General features: G+C 43.0%; 1 non-coding gene across 1 annotated transcript; it reads left to right on the top strand.

Annotated features, from left to right (window-relative positions):
* Positions 1–10336: 10336 nt before the first annotated feature.
* Positions 10337–10443, top strand: LOC112444228 (U6 spliceosomal RNA). Its single transcript, XR_003032482.1, has one exon. It is a non-coding gene; the product is annotated as a U6 spliceosomal RNA (small nuclear RNA).
* The last annotated feature ends 3684 nt before the right edge of the window (positions 10444–14127 follow it).

The raw sequence follows: 14127 nt of genomic DNA, 5'->3' as shown, positions 1-14127 counted from the left end.
GATTTAAGCTAACGGTGCCATTCATACACAAGAGAAACAAGCATATCAATGTTTCAAAAGTTGTATAAGAAATTTTCTGTTGTAGTTCAATGTGCTGACATCCTTATATGTCCTGCTGCTGCTGCTGCTAAGTCGCTTCAGTCGTGTCCGACTCTGTGCGACCCCAGAGACGGCAGCCCACCAGGCTCCACCGTCCCTGGGATTCTCCAGCCAAGAACACTGGAGTGGGTTGCCATTTCCTTCTCCAATGCATGAAAGTGAAAAGTGAAAGTGAAGTCGCTCAGTCGTGCCCGACTCTTAGCGACCCCATGGACTGCAGCCTACCAGGCTCCTCCATCCATGGGATTTTCCAGGCAAGAGGACCAGAGTGGGGTGCCATGGCCTTCTCCCTACATTATGAAAATGTTTCGTATGCACTAAAAACCTAATAATTTAAAATAAAATTTTGGTTCAGGAGGAAAAACACACACACACGCACCCCTCACATACACACCCTCTCTCCCATGCACACACTCCATGCACATCCACATTTCTGTCTCACACACACACACCGCCTCTGCATACACTGCAGTTCTACACAGCCTCTACATTCCACACACACAGGTTCACAATCAATACATAGATCCACACACATCCATGTATACACACTACTCACACATCCACACACAAATACACACACAGCCTCCAGTAGGGCACAGTCTGCATCAGATGACTCTCAACCTTCATTACAGCACAAATATGATGATGATGGAAATGAAACATGAGAAAAAAACCCATCATCTCACAACTCTTTCAAATGGCTATTTTCTGTCCTTCTAGGTTTTCTTTTTCTTCTTTTTCTTTTCTAAGAATCTGAGTTTTGTTCCTCTTGTAGAAAAAACCTGGGAAAAAAGCCTTTTGATTGAGTGAATGGTAAATGGTATTTTCCTTTCTGACGGTGAAGGGCACAATTTGAAACATACATGAAAGCTCCTCCTCTTGACCTTTCCTGCGCACCCACAGTATGTATGGCAGGCATTGTCCACTGCCTCATACAAACTGCTGGCTGATTGCCCAGGACTGATTTGAGGGAAATAAAAGTGGGAGAGTCACATTTCTTAAAAATTAAAAATATATTATTTTTAAAGTATAAAAAGCAGTAATAGCCTTTCTAGAAAATCTGAATGTGAAAGTAAAAGTGGACATCTCACACCCTCCTACTACAGGAATCCACTCATTCTCCTTGTCATCTCTGTTTAAGCCTCTTCCTTTTCCTCAAATAAATTTGTAATGAATTTTTAATTTAAAAGTTAAAAAATACAGCTTCAAGTTGAAGTTCATAAAAGACATAAAATGTTTATCTTATATACATGCGGTGGATACATTGTATTACTTTGTGTTTAAAACAATTTTAAGAAAAAGCGTTCCAGAATTCGATAGGAACTTATAATTTTTTAAATCAAGAAAGAGGGACTTCCCTGGTAGTCCTGTGGTTAAGACTCTGCACATCCATTGCAGGGGTCCTGGGTTCAATCCCTAGTCAGAGAACTAAGATCTGGCATGCCACGTGGTGTGGCCAAGAATAATACAATTTTTAAAAATTAAGACTGACTCAAAACTTTTACCCTGCATTTGGTCTCTATGGATGAGATAGTTTTGAAGCTGATGAGATAGTTTTGACATGACATTACTATATAAGATCAAGCATCGGAAGTTTTGTTTTATTAACAGTTCTGATAAAAAGAGAGAATGAAAAGAAGTAATATTTTGAGTGCTATAGAGTACTTTGAGTGCTAAGGTGCTTCCTTTGTAAGAATGCTATGAGATGGGTGTTATGCCCATTCCATAATTGGAAAAACTAAGGTTCTGAAAGATGAAGTCATCTGGTCATGAGCGATCAGACTAGAACTTGAAGTCTTTCAGACTTCAAAGCCTGTTTCCTTTCCACAACTGCACTTGCCACTCAGAGTTGTTTTGGGCATCGTCTCTGGCCAGGCTGCTGATGGAATTCTTGTCAAAGTCACAGGAAAGAATGTGCCTATACACCCTCTGGCATGCCTGGCTCAGTTCATCTTCATGAAGAAGCCCCCAAACAGAGCAAAACTCTCCTACTCATGGCCAGGCACCTCCTTCTAAAACTGCCTGCTCCAAAACTTAGCAGGGACCCACCAGCCCTCACACAGGAACTTGAACCCCTATAGCCCCATCCCCATATTCAAAAACTTTCTCTTCCCCCAACAGAAGGGCTTCACACTTGTCAGAGGATTCGCCTTGTTACCACCTTCCCTCCCATCCCCATAGCTCTCTTATGTCTCCCCTCTCTGTCTGCCCTAACCCCAGTCCTGACCTAGCAGGGTTACTCCCAGGTCAGGCCCTTTGCTGAACTCTGCCCCTCAGCCATCCCTCTCCCAGCTTTGCTGAGTTCCTTCTGTAATCCCACTCTGCACCACATCCCTTAGCCTGTGATCTGTATTTCTCTAGACCTTGCTTCTACTTCTGACTCCTCCAGCGGAGTTTCAAATCTTCAAAGCCAGACTCTGAGTCTTATGTCTTTTCTCTTCTTCTAGTTTTAGCTGGAGATACAGTAGGTGGTCAAAATGTATTAATCATTGATTGAATAGATTCAGGAATTGTGTTCTTTGTATCTATACTGTTAGAAAACCCACCACTCCTCCACAGACACCCACAACACAGAACCATAGACATCTGTGTTCATTTCAAATGAGGCCATATTTGTTATCACTGCAGTTTACACAAGCACAGCCTGTAATGTGTCTGTTCTCGATTTTGCATTGTCCCAGTTTATGCTGCAGCAGGACTTGTTCTAGACAGTACTGTGAGTGGGTCAGACTGGTTTACTGAGACTTCTCCCTCTTTTTGTAATATATGTTAGGCTGGTTAATGTCAACTGGTAAGGCATTGTGTCTATTTTATCATCTAGTGCCTTTCTTGTTGAGCATCAATATAAAAAATTAATATATCTTAATGCTCAACAAGAAAGGCACTAGATGATAAAATAGAATGACTTACCAGTTGACATTAACCAGCCTCCATCATTGGACTCCCCCAGTGCTGGCATGGCGGGCTTGTGAGTGATACAGCCATGCTGGGAGGGATGAAGGTCAGTGAAAGGGCCCTAGAGCAGGGGCTCCCACTCACCAAGCCTGATCTAGCTACTGTGGCCACTACATGACCAATAACAGGCCTCAATACTGAGTGACCAATATGCCGTCATCCCTGGAGGAGGTCACCTGGTCATTTGGTGGCAAATTGACTATATTGGATACATTTCATCCTAGAAGACCAATGATATCTTTTGCCAGGAATAGACACATTCCAGGTGTGGGTTTGCCATTCCTGCCTGTGGGGTGTCAGCCAGCACCGCTTTCTGGGAGCTTGTGGAGTGTTTGTTGGATTAGTGGACTGGCACAGAATCCAGAGTAATGTTATGTCAAACCCACTTTATAACAAAAGAGGTGCACTAATGGGCTGAAGACCGTGGCATTCATATTATCCAAAGCTGACAGTCACTTGAGTGTTGGGGTTGCATAGCTGAAGCACTAATCTGGAGATGATATTTTATGAGCACAGGGTACCGTCTTCTAGGACACAATATACAGTTTAAGTCAAAGAGCTGTCTGTGGCACTGTGTCCTGTAGGAAGAATACACGGGGCTGCAGACCAGGGGGTGGGAGCTGGAGTGGCCCCACTTACCATGACTCTCAGTGACCCACTTGTGTTTCCTGTCCCAGCAACTCTAGGCTCAGCCAGTTTACATGTCCTGGTTTCCAAAAGGGAAAACACTTCCACCAGTGGGCGTAATGATAGTTCCATTGAGCTATAACCTATGGCCATGGCCTGGGCACTTAAGGTTCTTTGTTTCCAGGAGTAGCAGGGGAGAAGGGGAGTCACCATCTTGCAAGGGTAGTTGGCCCTGATTATAAGGAGGAAGGCAGGCTGCTGTGGAACAGAGGGAGCAGGGGGAGTTCTTATGGAACCCAGGTGCTTTACTTGGTACCTCTTGACCACTGTTGATGCTAAATGGACCATGGATGAAACTCCAGCCTGAGAAGCACATGGTGACCAGGGCTTGCACTCCTCAGGGACAAGGACCTGGGTCATTCCACCAGGTAAGATGGACAGCTAAGCTGGCTGAGGATGAGGAAACTCTGAAACAGATACTTGCGGAGTGGAGAAGCATTTGTTGTAGTCCTGAGACCAGAGGCAGTAGCCGGGGCTGTGATGAGTCACCCCAGTTATTCAAGTGCTGTTGGCAGGTAACTCAGAGCTGCTCGCCCCTTGGGACTGCCTCAACTGCAGAGAGTCACCTTTCCAAGGTCATGCTGTCTTTTCGGGGCCCACATCTCATGACATTGACATGGGGCTTTAAAGACCCAGGCTTCCTGCCCCTATTCAATGCTATTCTGACCCAGTGGACTAAGCACAGGGGTCGAAATACCAGCTCCAGAGTCTTCATCCATTGGTCAGATGTCCAGATGTTTTCTGCAGTGTTTGATTTTTATTTGGATGTCTAGCATTTTTGTGCAACTCTATCTGCTGCCTCAATTTCCAACATTTGTTTGAAGAGTCTGGGTTAATAACTGGGAAGTACTCTATCACTGGGCTGGTAATCTGGCCCTTGGGAATAAGAGCAGCTATTATGGATGGGCCCGGCAGAGGTACATCCTTAGTGAATCTGCCTTAAGCATTCCACTGAGGCTTTGGAGTATCCATGTAAGAACTTTATTTTTTTTTAATGAACTGAGGATCCTGAATGCTAACCCGCTGAACTCTCAGTCCTTACATTTTATTACCGAGTTGTTAAACTCGCAGGGGTAAAAGTGCAGTAGACACGTGCACACAGTCGAAATCATTAGCAAAGTGGGGACTGGTTTCACTTAATGTTTAATTGAACCGAAACTGTTTAAGAGAAACCAAAAAGCGGAGTTCAATCCTTAGGGAAGATGGCCTAGAAGACTTCCTTGCTATGGAAATTCTCTCACAGTTTCGCATGGGAGCAAGAGTGGACTTCAAGTTTAATTTTGCTTGTGGTGATAACAGATTGACTTTTGGAACCCTTGTTTGGTAATGCAACGGTGTTGTTGCTTAGTCACTAAGTCGTGTCCGACTCTTTTGCGACCCCATGAACTGTAGCCCACCAAGCTCTCTGTCCAAGGGATTTCCCAGGCAAGAATACTGGAGTGTGTTGCCATTTCCTCCTCCAGGGGATCTTCCCAACCCAGGGATTGAACTGTGTCTTAAAAGTGGCAGGTTTTGAGTGTGGCAGGAGCCTCAAGTGAAGATGTTTTGATTGACCTCCTAGGCAGTGCTGGGTTATAGGAACGTCAGTGAGACTGAATATTAGACCATGAGCCATATGGTCACATTAAATCAGAAGTGGTATCTGCCTCAATCTCTTTGCAGCTCCAACGAGAAGTCCAGATCCTAGCACACAGCAGGTTCTCACTGAGTATTTTTGAATGAACGAATCAATTTTCTCAGATTATCTGAGGATCCATGAGCTTCTCAGACCTGAAACCAAAGCTTCTGATGCGCTTTTCTCTAATGAGATTTGGAGTCTGTGTTGACAAGCTTCTTCTCTTACTCAGGAATCTAAGGCATGTAGATACTAGCTTATAAGGGAGGCCATTGGGCGGGTAAAAAAAAATCCTATTTTTGCATCAGGGCTACTGCCTGGTAGAACAACCATGATTTTACTGAAAGCAGAGCTGCTGCTGCTGGTGCTGCTAAGTCGCTTTAGTCGTGTCCGACTCTGTGTGACCCCATAGACAGCAGCCCACCAGGCTCCCCCGTCCCTGGGATTTTCCAGGCAAGAACGCTGGAGTGGGTTGCCATTTCCTTCTCCAATGCAAGAAAGTGAAAAGTGAAAGTGAAGTCGCTCAGTCGTGTCTGACTCCTAGCGGCCCCATGGACTGCAGTCTGCCAGGCTGGGATTTGCCAGGCAAGAGTACTGGAGTGGGTTGCCATTGCCTTCTCCGAAAGCAGAGCTACCCCACCCCATACCTCAACTCATCACTCATCCCCAAAATGGGGCTGGAATGTGCCTGAGGGGCCTGAAAGTGATTGCTAAGGGGTTGTGACTATCTTTGTGTGGTTCTATGTGTGTTTTAAATTAACTAATACTCTATGTATGTGTGTGCACGCCCTCTGTGCACAAGCGCTCATGCACACACATGCACTCTAGAATTTTGAGTTGAATGAGAGACTTCATGCTGTATGGAACCACCATCCTCGTTTCCCCAGAGGTGCAGCTCAATGGAAGCTTAGGTCACTGACCCCACTTCGATGACTTTTATGCAGGTATGGGATTCTCAGTTCCCCCAGAAAGTGAGATGGGGCAGCAGAAGGAAACTTAAACAAAAGTACAAGGAAAAATGTATATGGAAAAATTTAAAGGATTTCATTGCAAAGAGAAATGTCAGCAGAAGCTCTCAGAAGAGCCATAATCGAACATGGTTTTTAGACAAAACAGTGCTGGTAACATCTGCCTTCAGTCTGGTGCTGGCATTCTGACCCCCTGGTGATGTACCAGTCTCAGGATGGGATCCATGCCCTGACTTGTTCCACAGCAAGTGCTGGCAGAACCGGGGCTTAGGCCCCTCTGGCTCAATCCCTGGGCAGGTTGGGCTCAAGGAGAGGCAGGGATCCAGGAGCTCCCAACAGAAAGTGGAGAAGCCTGGGGGTGAGGGCAGTGTCCTGGAGGGTCTAGGAGCACAAAGTAGGTGGTGGGCAAGGCAGAAGAGCTGACTGGGGGATCCTAAGGCAATGAGAGCTTCCACAGGATACCTGGCAGCCTTCTAGGATACTGAAAGTGCAGCAGCAGAGGGGGTCAGCAGGTAGAAACAGAAAGTCAGTCATTAAGAGCTGGTGTTTAAAGGCAGGAGCAAAGAAAGCTTCCAGATTCTGAGTAATCGGGATCCTAGGCAGGCCCCGGGCCAGAAATGAAGACACAATGGGTCAAAGCTTGTTGCTGGAACTGGGTGGAAAAGAACAATAGCTGGCCTAACCGGAGGCGTGCAATGTGCTAGCATTGCTTTCAACTCTTAAGAAGGTCTTCATTCCACAATCACAAATCTCTTGCCAGGGGTAAAAATTTTCAGATGAAGGGATCAAGACTTAAAGAGCTTCAATAACTTGCCCAAAGTCAGGGAGTCACAGAAGCTAGCAGATGGGGGAGCTGAGATTTAAACCCAAGTCTAGGACTCTGAAGTCTGTGGGCTTAACTACTTCACTGCCCTACCTGGTGAAAGCTTGGTCAGGGGAGCAAGGGCAAGGTGAAGGGAGAAGGATGGTGAACCCCAGCTGGGGCCCATCCAGCGCTGGCACAGACATATTCACACCTTATGTCAATTACTCTTCACGGTGTCCTTGTCCTCATTAAAAAAGTTGTATTTTTTTTTCCCCAATGAGTGATCTGAAGCATAGAAAGACTAACTGGCTTGCTTACAATCACATAGGAAGGAGGTGGTGGTGGTGGTGGTGGTTTAATTGCTAAATCGTGTCAGACCCTTTTGTGACTCCATGGACTGTAGTCCACCAGGCTCCTTTGTCTGTGGGATTTCCCAGGCCAGAATACTGCAGTGGGTTACCATTTCCTTCTCTGGATGATCTTCCCGACCCAGGGATGGAACCCACGTCTCCTGCAAAAGGAGGATTCTTTTACCACTGAGCCAATAGGGAAGCCCTACAGGAAGGAGGCCATCACCCAATTAATGGGACTAGGGCAGAGATCAGAGCAAAACCCACAGCAAGACTGCCTGAAGCTGAGGTGCTGTGCGGGCAGGAAGAGATCTACAGATAAGCTCCGTAGTATTTAGTGTACATTCAGCCTTCTTAATCTGGAATCTGAGTTAATAAAGGTGTTCTAGGATAGAAAGTGATTTTGAAGACACTCAACTTCAAAGAGTCTGATTTCCTGTACTAAGTGTAAGGAGTGGCTTTCACCTGATATAACCCAATGATGCATTTATTCTTCCTAAGGAATGAGTCATGGGTTTTGTCCTTACGTTGAGCTCAACACCTTACACCATCTCTCTTTGCTCAAAGACAGCTGAATCAGTCGGTGCTATTATGGAGTAAGTGAAAGCTAATTTTACCTTTATTTAGCATATGTGTCATTTCTTTTGAGTTCTCTAAATGTGGGTATAATTAATTACTCATACCAAGCCAAGAGAATTAGGCAGGTTATTTCATGCCCTTAAAAAAAAGAAAACTTGGTGAAACTCTGACTTTTTTTATGTTTGCTGTATGTATTGTTTGGTGAATGGTAAAGATATAACTTACTGTTAGAGCATCATGGGACTAGAAACTGCCTATCAGGTCATTAGCAATCAATCAACAAATGTTTTTTACCTACCCACTCTGGGTTCCACACTTTTCTAGGCCTGAGGCTGGAAGATAATTTGGAGAGATCAGTTCAGTTCAGTTCAGTCGCTCAGTCGTGTCCGACTCTTTGCGACCCCATGAATCGCAGCACGCCAGGCCTCCCTGTCCATCACCAACTCCCGGAGTTCACTCAGACTCACGTCCATCGAGTCGGTGACACCATCCAGCCATCTCATCCCCTGTCGTCCCCTTCTCCTCCTGCCCCCAATATTTACACTAGTGCTTTTTAAGCAGTGAAGAAAGACCGTTTTAAAAAATTCCAATCGACTGTTAACCAGCATTTTGTAATATAAACTAAAACTGGGTTATGAGAAAAACGATCACATGGTTAGATGTCATGGCAATATCAAATTGCTAAAAATATTTATAAGCACTCAGTTTTTGTATTTTTCTCTTTGCAATGACAGTGTAGGGACTGGCAGGGTCCACAGACCACACTTTGATTAGCAGTGATTTAAACGAGGCATGACCATTCTAAAAGCATCTCAACAACTGAAAAACTAGTTTTTGCTGCTTTTTCTTTCAGTTTTAAAATACTTTTTGCTTACCGTGTTCTTGAATTTTCCAGTGTTTGATGAACTTATGAAAGAAACTCTTTTTCAAGGCAAACTACACTTTTCCTAACTGAGAGATAAGGGAGAAATACTTCCTTCAGAGACCAACCTATGAAAGGTACATGAAGAAGGAAAGAAGGAAACATAAAACACCAACCCAAGTTGAGGGAAAAAAAGAGGCCAAAGTCTCACAAACGGTAAAAAGCCTATTTTCAGAGGAAAACTATGACTCGCAAGATAGCTACTAAGGGAGTCTCTGACTGTGTGGAGTCACATACATACAGAATGAAGAAATCTATTTTTATAGAATTGTCCTTTCTGGCATTCCTCTTGATGCCGTGGCAGATAGCATATTTACAAGAACTTTTTTTTTTTTAACTTGGAATGAAGTAGTAGAGCATTTTGGCAAGAGCAAAAAACAGGGCATAAAATTCATGAGATCAAATTTTTCATTTCCCTAGATGCTTACCCAGGGGTAAAAAGCCAAGAAAAAAAATAAGTAGAGATAAACTTTATTCATCTTAAAGACATCATCTACATAGAAAAAAAATTCTAAATGCAAAAGTCAGTTTCTAAAATCTGTTTCCCAGAAATGTCTAGAAATAAAACTTCCTCACTCTAATTGGGAAGAGTATTCTATTGATATATTTTACTGTTAATGCTAACTCAAGGCATTTAAGACTAGAATGTGCATATTGACGAATAAGAAATGAGATTCTGACTATTGTGGTTATCTGCTATTGTGTAATAGACCATCCTAAAGCCAGTGGGATATTCCTTGTAGCTCAGATGTTAAAGACTCTGTCTGCAATGCAGGAGACCCAGGTTTGATCCCTGGGTCGGAAAGATCCTCTGGAGAAGGGAATGGCAATCCACTCCAGTATTCTTGCCTGGAGAATCCCATGGACAGAGGAGCCTGGCGGGCCACAGTCCATGGGGTCGTAAAGACTCAGACACCACTGAGCAACTAACACTACTAAAGCCAGTGGCTTAAAACAACAACCTTTCAGTTCGGCAGCCTAGGCTGCACTCAGCTAGATGGGTCTGCTGGTCTCTCCTGGGATCTCTCTTGCCAGTGACTTGAGCTGATGTCTTGAATGGGGCTTTTAAGACCAAGCTGGCTTTACTCACAATGCTTAGCATGGTCTCACATATTCCAGGAGCTCTCTGTACATTCTTTCTCCAGCAGGGTGGTTGGTCTGTGTTCTAAGAAGAAGAATTCTAAGATGGCAAACACTTGTCAAGCTTCTGTTTGCTTCAAACTTGCTAATATCTCATTTACCAAAGCAAGTCATTGGACCAAACTCAGACTAAGGATGGGAAGGAACAACACAAGGGCAGAAGTTCTGAGAGATGTGGTTCATTGGGGGACCACCAATGTAACAATAATAAAATTAGTGCTCGCTTTGGCAGCACATATACTAAAATTGGAACGATACAGAGAAGATTAGCATGGCCCCTGCGCAAGGATGACACACAAATTCGTGAAGTGTTCCATATTTTTGTGAAGTAAGCCAGAAAGAAAAACACCAATACAGTATACTAACGCATATATATGGAATTTAGAAAGATGGTAACAATAACCCTGTGTACGAGACAGCAAAAGAGACACTGATGTATAGATCAGCCTTATGGACTCTGTGGGAGAGGGAGAGGGTGGGGAGATTTGGGAGAATAGCATTGAAACATGTATAATATCATGTATGAAACGAGTCGCCAGTCCAGGTTCGATGCACGATACTGGATGCTTGGGGCTGGTGCACTGGGACGACCCAGAGGGATGGTATGGGGAGGGAGGAGGGAGGAAGGTTCAGAATGGGGAACACAGGTATACCTGTGGCGGATTCATTTTGATATTTGGCAAAACTAATACAATATTGTAAAGTTTAAAAATAAAATAAAATAAAATAAACAATAATAAAATTAAAAAAATTTTTTTAACTAAATTGTGCTTAAAATTATATAAATACATATTCTATTTTTTCTGAATAAGGCAGAATTATGATATTTGGAAAATAGAGCTGATGTTCTAAAGATCGGAAGATGGCATCAGTATTTGGGGCTCTTGGGGCTTCCCTGATGGCTCAGTGGGTAAAGTATCCAAATAGTAAAGAATTTAATTGCAGGAGATGTGCAACCCACTCCAGTATACTTGCCTGGAAAATTCCATGGACATAGGAGCTTAGCAGACTGCAGTCCATGAGGTTGCAAAGAGTCAGGCACAACTGAACATGTGGCACACAGTTAATGGCATGAAGAGCTATAAAATCACACCAGATTACACCAACCAAACCAACTGATCAAGTCATACGTATTTATTGAGCACCTAGTAAGTCACCACCACTCTGCAAGCTGGTGTAAGAGACACTTTTTCCTGCAGTCAGGGAACCTACAATGGAGCTGAATACAAATAATATTTAGTGTTGGAAACAGTGCAGGACAGAATATAGTCAGCTCCCAGGGCACTGGAGCCCTGAGCTTCCAGGTAGGAAAAGAGGCAAAATGTGAAGGATCATGCAAAAGGTTTTTATGGATCACTTCTCCTCACTTTTTCATTGGCTCAAAATCAGTTAATGACCCCACCTAGATGCAAATAATGTGGGAAATATATTCCTGGGGCCAGCAGCCACTTTCCAGAACAATTTTACACTCTGGAAGGGGAGAACCAATCCTTGGTAGGCAGCTAGTCATTTCTGTCTCCTGCATAGATTATGTTAAGAGTTCCCATGACTTTTGGGTATTTCTTTTCCTCATCTCTTCACATTATTTACATACTATTGATTCTGTCCCTCTCTCATCTCCTTCCACCTCCTCAGAGTCACTCATGAAGTTATACTCATATTTTCTAGTTGATTTATAGGCCTGGCTGTCTAACCAGCCACTCAGAATCATCTTTGGAATTTACTTCTATGAAGAGCTCACTGTATGAGATAAGGAAATAGTTTGTGAGTCCCATAAGCATCGTTTGCTACTCTATTATAAATCTAGATTAAAAAAATAGAGAAATGAGAAAGTTGAATCTACACTGACTTCCTAAAAAGTAATGTATTATGTGATATTGTTGTAGGAAGGGTGACCCCTTCCAGGGCCAAACTGGGCTCTTGTCTAACACTCGGAAATGAACTGTCTGAGGAGACACATGTGCTAACAAAGCAAGAAATTTTATTGGGAAAGGGCACCCAGGTGGAGAGCAGTAGGGTAAGGGAACCCAGGAGAACAGCTCTGCCATGTGGATTGCAGTCTTGGGTTTTATGGTGATGAGATTAGTTTCCGGGGTGTCTTTAGCCAATTATTCTGACTCAGAGTCCTTCCTGGGGGTGCACGCCTTGTTCAGCCAAGATGGATGCCAGAGAGAAGGATTCTGGGAGGTGGTCGGATATGTGGTGTCACCTTTTGATCTTTCCTGAACTCTTCTGGTTGGTGGTGGCTTATTAGTTCCGTGTTCCTTACCAGGACCTCCTGTCCTAAAACAGCTCATGAAAATGGTTACTAAAGGGCCTGGCCAGGATGGGTGGTTTCAGTCAGTGTGCTTCCCCTAACAATATCACTTAATATGTGGAATCTAAAAAATGATACAAAAAATTATTTATAAGACAAATAGACTCACAGACATAGAAAATGAACTTATGGCTATCAAAGGGGATAGTGGGGAAAAGGAGAGAGTTAATTAGGAGTTTGGGATTAACATATACACACTATTATATACCAATAGGTTAGCAATAAGGACCTACTGTGTAGCACAGGGAATTATACTCAATGTCTGATAATAACTTATAATGGAAAAGAATCTGAACAAGAATATATATACATGTATAACCTAATCACTTTGCTGTACACTTGAAACTAACACAACATTATAAATTAACTATACTTCAATTAAATAAAATATTTATTCAATTAAATAAAGAGGACTTTCCAGGTTTGATGCATGAGACAGGGTGCTCATAGCTGGTGTATTGAGGTGACCCTGAGGGATGGGATGGGGAGGGAGGTGGGAGGAAGTTCAGGATGGGGAACACATGTACACCCATGGCTGATTCATGTCAAGGTATGGCAAAAACCACTACAATGTTGTAAAGTAATTAGCCTCCAATTAAAATAAATAAATAATTTTTTTTTTTTTAAAAAGAGGACTTTCTTGGTGGCTCAGATGGTAAAGGGTCTGCCTATAATGCGGGAGACTCAGGTTTGATCCCCAGGTTGGGAAGATCCCCTGAAGAAGGAAATGACAACCCACTCTAGTACTCTCGCCTGGAAAATCCCATGGACGGAGGAGCCTGGTAGGCTACAGTCTATGGGGTCGCAAAGAGTCGGACAGGACTGATCGACTTCATTTTCACTTTCTTTCAATTAAATAAAGAAGTATTGAAATTAACAACCTCATTTGTTCTGTGAACTGCTCAGCACTAAGATGGTTATTAAAGAGCATTAAGTGATGAGAGATTTCAGTGATTATATGGTTTACAAAATTACCCTTAACTCTATGTTCTAGTATTTAAGTAATATTAATTTGATCTTAATTTTGACAAGTATTTACCAATCTGCTGCTTGGTATAACTCACTTCTATAGAGATCTCAAAAGAGACAAAGAAAAAAAAAATTTGGGGGCCAGTTTCTGTTCACAAAAGTTTTCATATTTTATTGTGAACCAACTCTCTATTGGATCTGTTGGACAAATTCTTACCAAAATGCATGTCTCTGATGTGAGATATTTTTGACATGGAAACAAACTGCAGTGTGGTTGAACATTGCCAGTTGGATATATTTCGTGGTCACATAAATCATTCAACTGGGTTCAAACCCTTAGATTTAGGGTGGCACAAAAGGGAAAAATGAGAAAATGACTCAAGGGGATAATTTAGAGGCTGCTTTCTAAATTTCACTCAAAATCTCTGCTGGATAAATTACTTAACCTTCATGTCAAGAGAATGAAGGCTCCATTTCTTAAATTTCCACTATGCCTGGGCCAGATGGTCTAATTACTCATTACCTTTTTTTCACTTATCCACAAAATGAGAATAATGACTTCTGCCCACTTACCTTTCAGGGTGAGCTCTGGGCTGACAGGAAAAAATTTCATTGTTAAGAAAAGGTACTTATTACCTAGGTACAGACTTTCTTTTATCCTAGCCCCACTGCTTCTAGTAACATACAGCTGGCGAGGAAAAAGGAATTCTCCTTAGTAACA

The sequence above is a fragment of the Bos taurus genome, chromosome 24 (genome assembly GCF_002263795.3).
Source record: "Bos taurus isolate L1 Dominette 01449 registration number 42190680 breed Hereford chromosome 24, ARS-UCD2.0, whole genome shotgun sequence".
Classification (NCBI taxonomy): domain Eukaryota; kingdom Metazoa; phylum Chordata; class Mammalia; order Artiodactyla; family Bovidae; genus Bos; species Bos taurus.
The sequence above is the reverse complement of the archived record's forward strand: the minus strand, read 5'-3'. Positions and strand labels throughout refer to the sequence as shown.